The sequence below is a fragment of the Triticum dicoccoides genome, chromosome 7A, assembly GCF_002162155.2.
Source record: "Triticum dicoccoides isolate Atlit2015 ecotype Zavitan chromosome 7A, WEW_v2.0, whole genome shotgun sequence".
Classification (NCBI taxonomy): Eukaryota; Viridiplantae; Streptophyta; class Magnoliopsida; order Poales; family Poaceae; genus Triticum; species Triticum dicoccoides.
In genome coordinates this window covers 267,946,262-267,955,118 of record NC_041392.1, presented here as the reverse complement: position 1 = coordinate 267,955,118, position 8,857 = coordinate 267,946,262, and positions in this window count along the sequence as shown.

Below are 8,857 nucleotides of genomic sequence, written 5' to 3'. Positions count from 1 at the left end.
TCGTAGTGGCTCCGTTCCATGCCTCATTTCATAGGGAAGCCCAAAGTGGCTCTATTTCATTCTATTTCACTTCCTAGCACTTCCTATCATTTAATATCCATCCCTTTGGTCTTATTGACATAAGAGATGTCATTTATAGTCTATCTCTTTCTATATATGGAAAGTCAAGAAATTCTCATCGAAACATCGAGAAATTGTGCATATGGAAAACTCGGATGTCAAAGGGATTGGATTGGTGACTTACCCATTCAGTGACTTTGGCACTGGACGTTCCAAAAACGGGTACTATCGGATCGGTCAAGGTCGGCCAGTGAGACGATGGGGGATAAGCTTCATCGTCGAGAGGGAAACAGCCCGGATCACCAGCTAAGGCCCCTAAATGACCGCTTAGTGATAAAGGAGGTGGGGGTGCATACATCACTGCACTTCCACTTGACACCTATTTAAACGGCTCGTCTCGCCGCTACCTTATCCTATTTCCATACTTCTGTCGCTCCATCCCCGTATGGGTGGAGAACCCGTCGCTGTCTCGGCTGTGATACCGGAGGCTCTAGGGAAGTCGGAGGAGAGAGCACTCTAAGACCGTATTGTTGTCCTCAGGGTGGTGCTCTGTGGTTTTTGGGAGGAGTAGATTCTCACCACTTTTGGCCACCTGCCGGAGTATCCAGCATGCTCTAAGGCTGTGCGTTGGTATCGCATCCGCTGTACTATGAATTTTGCAGGGTCCGTTGAGCCATCCCTCCAGTACGGTTCCTTGCCCTGTAGAGGGCTTTTGCTTTTTGGTAGTTAACCCAGGTGTATTGTGATAATGCACCCTTTTATTTCAGACCGGGTTTGTATTCAGAGCCGGATTATCCCAAAATTTTATTTCGGTTTTCCAGGCGCTTTCCATCGCACAGTACTTTCGTACTATGGACACCAAGTCAGCAAAGCGTGTAATTTCGTGACGACTTATGGCGTTGAGGATTCCCTTGTCCGTGCAATTATTGCATAAGAGTGAAATTGCGTCCTCCTCGCGGCAGTCCTTTATCCTGTTTTTGACCAGGAGGAATCTGGCCCAGTAATGGTGTACTGTTTCTTCGGGCTCTTGCCTAATTTGGGACAGATCGCATATGTTTGGGTGGGTGGGTGGAATTGAATCCGAATCCTCACCCAGTCTGAGGCTCAGTGGCCAAGGAGTTTCCAAACTCGAAAGTTTGGATTCTTGGATGTTTTCTGGTAAATCTAGCCCGCAGCCTGATTCTAGGTTCAGGATTTGAGTGACATCCTCCCCTCCGCGGGTATCGGGCTTGGAAGGATTGGGAATCCGGATGTATCTAGTCCTTAAGATAGATGAAGGGTTGCCGCATTGTTCTTCCACCACTGCAACGTGATGGGTGACCTAGGGAGAGTTAATTTCTCTCAGATTGGGTTTAGGCCCAATCTGATCGTAGTCTGTAGCGACTCCCAGGGCGGTGATACGATCCAAGAGCTCGTTCAGGGAAGAGAGCTCCATTGGATCTAACTGCTCGGTGAGTTCCGAGTTGATGTGAAGATTGCTTTCGATGACCCGAGAAGTCATCATCTACGCAGTGGCCGAACAGGCGGTCATAAGAAAACCACCTAACCGGAGAGTTTGGCCGATAGCCAGAGCTCCCTCAGCGATAGTGCCGTCTTTAAAGACGGGACGAGACATCCTTCCTGGTGGTGACGGCACAACGAAACTCTCAATGAAAGCACCAATGTCGGTGTCAAAACCGGCGGATCTCGGGTAGGGGGTCCCGAACTATGCATCTAGGCCGGATGGTAACAGGAGACAAGGGACACGAAGTTTTACCCAGGTTCGGGCCCTCTTGATGGAGGTAAAACCCTACGTCCTGCTTGATTAATATTGATGATATGGGTGTTACAAGAGTAGATCTACCACGAGATCAGAGGGACTAAACCCTAGAAGCTAGCCTATGGTATGATTGTATGTTGTGATTGTTGCCCGAACCTGGGTAAAACTTCATGTCCCTTGTCTCCTGTTACCATCCGGCCTAGATGCATAGTTCGGGACCCCCTACCTGAGATCCGCCGGTTTTGACACCGACACTCCACCACGAGGTTCCTTGCTCCTTCTCGGTCGACCGGAATCTATGTTCTTCCACTCTATTTTTTTACGTGAGCTTTGTTCATCCTTTTGCCAACACGCGAGACATCTAGCATCAAGGTGCACGTGTTATGCAAGGATCATTCCATCTATATGAAGAACACGTGGGACTGGAACTACGAGACGAACATGTACCCAGGAGTGGACGTACGAACCTGAGTAATGTAGCGCGGTAAGTGAAGTAGAAAGGCACAAATGGTATGAACATGCGTGGCATATAGGGTGTGTTTGGTTGTGTTCTCGTCTCAGCATAGTTGTTCCCTCTTCATGCATGCTCAACTCAACACCCCTCTTCATGCATGCTTCTAGTGTATTTGTGCTAAACTAGTGTGGACTCATGCACCCTCCATACACTCTACCAAACACCCAAAAGTAGGTCGAGAAGGGAACTCTTGGGCGGCATTTGTCTCTTACTATGTACTACCACTAAATGTTGTACGTGCAATGCACGATGATGTTATGGAGTACGTGCCTAAGTACTCTACTACTACTATATTAGTTGGAGGAACATATTAACTTTTATATTTGTTTACGTGTATGCCCCGAGACCTTCCAACTAGACGTGTCTTTGTCTCCAGGTCGCACTTTGTATCGTTCATACCACTAAGTACTACTACGTGTGGTCTCCGACCCAGAAGTGGAAGAAGTGGAGACGCTCTACCACGCTGTTTTTTACGCCGGGCTCTACCACGGTGTTCATGTCCCACTCCTTTCCCTGACGTGTGGGACATCCAGCACGTGCCGTGTTTGGCACCCTTCGTCGTAAGAGTTGAAACACTAGCATTCATCAGAAATAAAAAATAATTATAAATCGGCAGTGATACTATTTTTTTGCGAACCAATCAACAATGATACTATACCATGCGGTTTCCTTGCTCCTCGATATCGTAAATAATACTTCCGTTCGCCAACATGTGGGACGTCGACCATCCTGGTCCACTTGCCATGCACGCAGAACTCCAAGGGAGTCACCCAGGTTGTTGCGCCACAGTAACAATGACTAATGAGCCGTCAAATCACAGGCCCACTTCCCACTTTGAAGTTGCTTGGACGAAGGAACCATCATGACTTCGTTGAATTCCGCTTCTTGAAGAAAACTACTGTACCAGCAGTACTGCTAGCTACAGTAGTTACTCCAACAGAAGCCTCCTTTCGTTCATAGGATAGGAATATGAAAATCATAGGAAGTGAGATGACATGCATCTCAATTCCTATAGAGAAAGAGATGCCATTTGATGCTTAGGATAGGAATTTTTCCATTTAGTCAAGGCTAATGTACTGGTAATTTTCTCTAAAAACTACAGTAGTAACTAGTAGTACTGGTACATGATCGTACTCAGACACACACACACACACACACACTAACTAACTACTAGTACTACTACTTCTCACATGCTGGCCAGACGCCGTCGTTCTCCTTCCCGGCTTTGTCGGCGACACCCCACCGTGCTTGGATCTCCGCCGACCTCTCCGCAGCAGCGCGTGCGTCCTTTTCTTTCTTGCGGCGGCAGGCCTCTCTTTTCTTGAGTGCTTTCTGACTTTTCCGCTCCCTCTGTGCGGCTTTGGCTGCCTCTTGCTCTACTGCCCATTCGACCTTGGCATCTTCAAATTCCTTCCACATAGTTGTGAGGTCGCGAGCGGCGATGAACTCTGCACAACGGGATGCCATCACTTCCCTACCATTTTGTGTGCGGTCGTGGGCGGCAAGGAACTCGGTGCGGCGGGATGCCATCGCTGCCTTACCGGTTAGTGTGCGGCACGGTGTTATGAATGACGCTTGGTGAGAGCTCTTGGGTGGAGTGGCCGGACAACCGTATAGTGCATTGGTTTGTCAAGAGCTCAAGGACAGAAGACGAAGCAAATTTGGATTCCCCTTCAATCCTGGTCATTTATTACCGAGTAAAATGCATTGGCGGTCATCGAACTTGTCTTGATAGCTCACTTTGATCATTGTATACGAGATATGGTGATTATACGGTCACTGGCTCAGCGTATAGCTCCGTATTTGTCTGGTTGACCAGTCAAACAGTCCGCATGCGCCTCATCAGCTCGTGTACTTTATCTATCTACGCGGGCCTACCTGTCAACGGAGAAAGAAGTACTGTAAAAACCAAAATTATGCTAGAGTCCGGACCGCTTCCGGAGCCCGCTCTCACCGCCCTGGCCCCTCAAGACGCCAGCTGCCCGCCGCATGCATGCATAGCAAGTAGTACTCCTTATGTGGAGGAGAGAGAAGCATTGACAAAGTCAAGGAGTGGGCTCTGCAAGAGCCCGTCTCTACAGTGCTCCTAGGTATAAAAAAATAGTTCTAAAAAAAGGCATAAAAACAATTGTGTCTTAAGAAAAGAAAGGTAAAAAACATTTGATAGGAAATAGATAGAGAGAAAGTGAGAAAAAGCTGTAACCTGGGCATTACATGAGGAAGGAGGGAGTGGTGCACATGCCAAGTTCACTGGGCTGCCGTGTTTCACACTCCTCCGTCGTAACAGTGGAGACAATAGCTTTCATAAAAAATAAACAATGACTACTCGTTGCCCGTCCTCTATATCGGAAAGAATACTTTCATTCGCCGACATGTGGGACGTGGACCATCCTGGTCCACCTGCCATGCACAAAATTATCCTGGTCTACCCCGGTCGTATCGCAGGCCCAACCTTTCCTACTGTAAGTTGTTCGGACGAAGGAACTATCATGACTTCATTGAATTCCTCTTCTTCAAGAAAACTTACTGTACCCGCAATACTGCTACCACACGGGAAGACTGGACGACACTGTACGACGTCATATCACTGAAACCCACTAGGGCAAACTAGCCCACCTAGGTCATCTATTTTGGAACGAAGGGAGTACGTCTCTGCACTGCTATGATTTTGTGTTGCACGTCATATCACTGAAACCCACTAGGCCAAACTAGCCCGCCTAGGTCATCGATCGCTAAGCCTACAATTTTAGGAGCTAGGGCTATTGGTCGATCGACGAGGGATAAGTATAAGCATACCACGAGCTCATCAGCCCCAACGTTTCTCTTCGGTGAGTGTTTTGCAAGTACTATAGCTCGCACGGTAGCTAGCCTACTAACACCAAGAATCATCAAACAAGCCCTGCTAATATGATAAACAGTTCAAACTTACATCTAATCATGCCATATATTACATCAAAAGCTGGTGAGGATACATCTGTTTCCATAACTGGAGAGGGTTCGCATGATTCATCGCATGATTCACTATCAAACAAAAGTAGCAAGATCCGCCCACACAAGACAGTGCACTAGCCCTAAGATGGTTTGATAACACGCATCATTCTGGTAATTAAACACAGGGCAATGCAAACTACCCTGAAGGATTAGCCCGACCAACTATTTCTTGTCATTGATCTCTCGGGCAATGACCACAACACGGACAACGGCATGGGAATCGATTTCTGGGGCGATGTCCGCAGGACTGACCATGACATTGGAATCGATCTCTGGGGCGATGTCCACAAGATGGACAGCGGCATCGGAATCGATCTCCGGGGCAATGCCAACAGGACGGGCCACGACATCGGAATCATCAAGGACGTCCACCGACACCTGCACAACCCTAACATATTAGCAAGCACATTGCAAATAATTAAAAACCACAACTATGGTAATAAGCCATTATTTTTTACCTTGTGCAGCTCACCGGGGGATCTCATCCCTCCGGGGGCCATCTCCTCGTCCTCGATGGGGGCCCATCACCTTGCTAGAGGAATACTGCTTCTCAATGGCGACTATCTCCTCAAACTCGGTCTTGAGCCTCACACAGGTGGCAATCAGAGTTCCTGGGATAGGCAAGGTGGGGCCCTTGCCGTTCTTCCAACTTCCTTCGAGGAGTTTGTTCGCCAACGTCCTCAACTCTTTGGCCAATGCTTGTTTCTTGGAGTTCTTCGTCTCCATGGGTTGGCCCGCCAACATGGTCAACTCGTTGGTCGGTGCTCGCTTCCTGGAGATCGCTGTCTCCAGTGGGTTGTCCGTCGGCAACTCTTTGCCTAGTACTCCAGGATCCATCAATGAACTGGCAAACAAAAAGCAATCGAAAGGAAACCACAATCGCAATGAAAACGGGAAAAGAATAGGATGTGAGAATCGGTCGGTGCTTCGCAAAAAGAAGATTCTTGGAATGAAAATATAGCAGCATAACTGATTCGCCCACCTTTCCTTTGTCGGTACAGAAGAAAAATGGCAGAAGTGAGTAGCCTGGAGTGAGGTTTTCTTCAAGAAAGGGAAGAAAGGGCTTGAACGAGCGTTCTAGTGAAATGATGGTTGCTTCACCAGTCCAGCTTGGAGGCCACCTTACCACTGCTGGTAAAGGTGTGGGTTTTGTGATGTGACGGGTCATGACGGCCACACCGGGGTTACAGGTGAGTCTCGACTGTAGTGTCGGCGTTCTGGTAACGGGGGTCCCCAGACTTGCCTGCCTGCGGCCTGCGGCGTGGCTCAAAGGGGGGCCCAGCACGGCCCATCTTCATCAACACAGACCCAAGACCCTCACGAGGGGCCAAGCCTCGCGGGGCAGACGACACTGAGCTTCCTCAGGCACGGCCTCATCAGGCTGGCTCGCGAGGAGGCGGAGAGATCAAGCCGGGGTACCTCACGAGGTGCCCGTGACGCAAGCCATGACGACCAAAGGCGCCAGGCGGGTGCCAGCCCGCGCAGTGTCCTCCTTTCCTCTTTGGTGCAAAGGGAGCAAGCGCAGCCGCGGAGTACCGAGGCATCAGGCAAAGGTTGCCATTTTGATGCAACAAGACCAAGACCAGGATGACTGCAAGACGGAGGTCATTGTGGAGCCCAAGACGGCGTCACCACCAGAGCTTTGTGCAGGCGAAGACTACTTTTGTCAGGATAGCTGGTACTAGCTACCCCCCTTCAAATTAGCCCGCCATTGTTGGCTCCCTTCCTGCTCGATATTTGGGAAGAGGACCAGGGCCTCTATAAATAGGACCAGCCCCCCACATGAGAGGGGGGATAAGGAGAGAATCAGAATCAGAGAGGGGGAGAGTTTTAGAGAGTTTTTGAGGGAGATCGAGACCAACAATAGGAGAGAGAGAGAGAGAGAGAGAGAGAAGGGTGACTGAACTCCTCCCAGCAGTTAATCGCCCCAGCCAAGAACAGACCCTCACGAGGCTGTTCTTCCTTGTATTGTTCATCATCATCAACCCAAGAGGCAATCCACCACGCCACACACTGGAGTAGGGTATTACACCACAGCGGTGGCCCGAACCAGTATAAACCCTGTGTCTCTTGTGCTGTTCTTTCCATAGCTTAGATCTTAGCGAGGCGGAGGGGTGCAGGTAGGTAGGAGGCAAAATCTTCGCGCGCACCCCAGTGTTCGAACCTCAAGGGTCTGCCGGAACCCGAAATCCGACATTTGGCGCGCCAGGTAGGGGTGCGCCGGAATTCATCTTCCACCACCCCGTTCTCCTCCGACCATCGAGCCCATGTCTGACGCTCGTCGGGCCCGCGCCGAGCGCTGGGCCGCTCTCGCTTCCCGCGTCGCCCAGACGGCTCCTGTCGGCGGGCGTCCTCGCCGTTCCCCGTCACCTGCCGTCAATGCCGCCACCGGCCCGGCGGGGGACGAGCAGCAAGCATCGTCTCAGCATCCGTCCGTGCGGCAAGACGGCCGCATCGCAACTCCCTCGCTCACCCCAGCTGGTTCTTTGTCCCGCGCGCTCCGCGCACCCATGGAGGCTCGAGCTGTGCTCATCGCGGCAAACGAGCTCCTGCGCTACCATCCCGTCGACGACGTCTATGAAGAATGGCTCGACCGCATCACCGAGCTCATCCACGCCGCAGGGGGCTCTCCTGCGCCGTCCGTTCCGCTGCACCGCACCCCGCCCCGCGTGGGCGACGAAGCTCCGGCGGTGCCCCGGCCGCCTCCTCCTCAAGGAGGCACCATGGCTCCAAGGCGCATGGCCCCTGGGCGGAACCCGCTCCGTCAGGTGCCAGCGGAGCAAGAGCAGAGCTGCCAAGAAGTCCCTCGCCCGCAAGAAGCTGCCCGGGCGCTCCCTGCTCTAGCACGTCACGACCATGCTCCTGCTCCCGCACGTCAAGACCCAGCTGCAGCGCGTGGGGACATGCAAGACCAAGCTCTCCGTCACCCAAGGCCTCCTGTGGCCACAGCAGGCTGCCATGCCTTCACCACCGAGCTACGCAGCGTCGCGTGGCCCGGCAAGTTCAAGGTACTTGCGACCTGGCTCCTGAACCTGGCTCCAGGCACGATCTCCTCCTGGGACGAAATGCGCACCCGCTTCATCGCCAATCTCTCCCTCCTCGAGCTGCCTGCCGCAGACCCAGAAGAGAAGAATCCCAAGGCCAAGGATGTGAAGCGCAAGGGGGCTGCCGTGCTCGCGGCAGAACCAGACACCAAGCGGGGCAGAGATCAGCCCGAACCTTCCAAGGGCAGCCGGTACTGTGTGTACCACGACCTCCACACCCACAACACCAACGAATGTCAAGAGCTCCGAGCCGTGCGGGAAGGAAGGATCGGCCGTCGCCCCAACCGCGGTGACCGGGGCTACGGTCGAGGAGGAGGAAGGAACGCAGGACGCTGGGAAGACCGTGGCCCGCGCCAAGGGTGGCGCGATCAACCTTGCGAGGATCGCTAGCAAGACCCGCCTCGCGAGGGAGACTAGAGGGATCAGCCTCGCGAGGATCGCCCGCAAGGCAACGCAGGCCTCCCTCCGCTGCCTCCGCAGCCAAGGAGA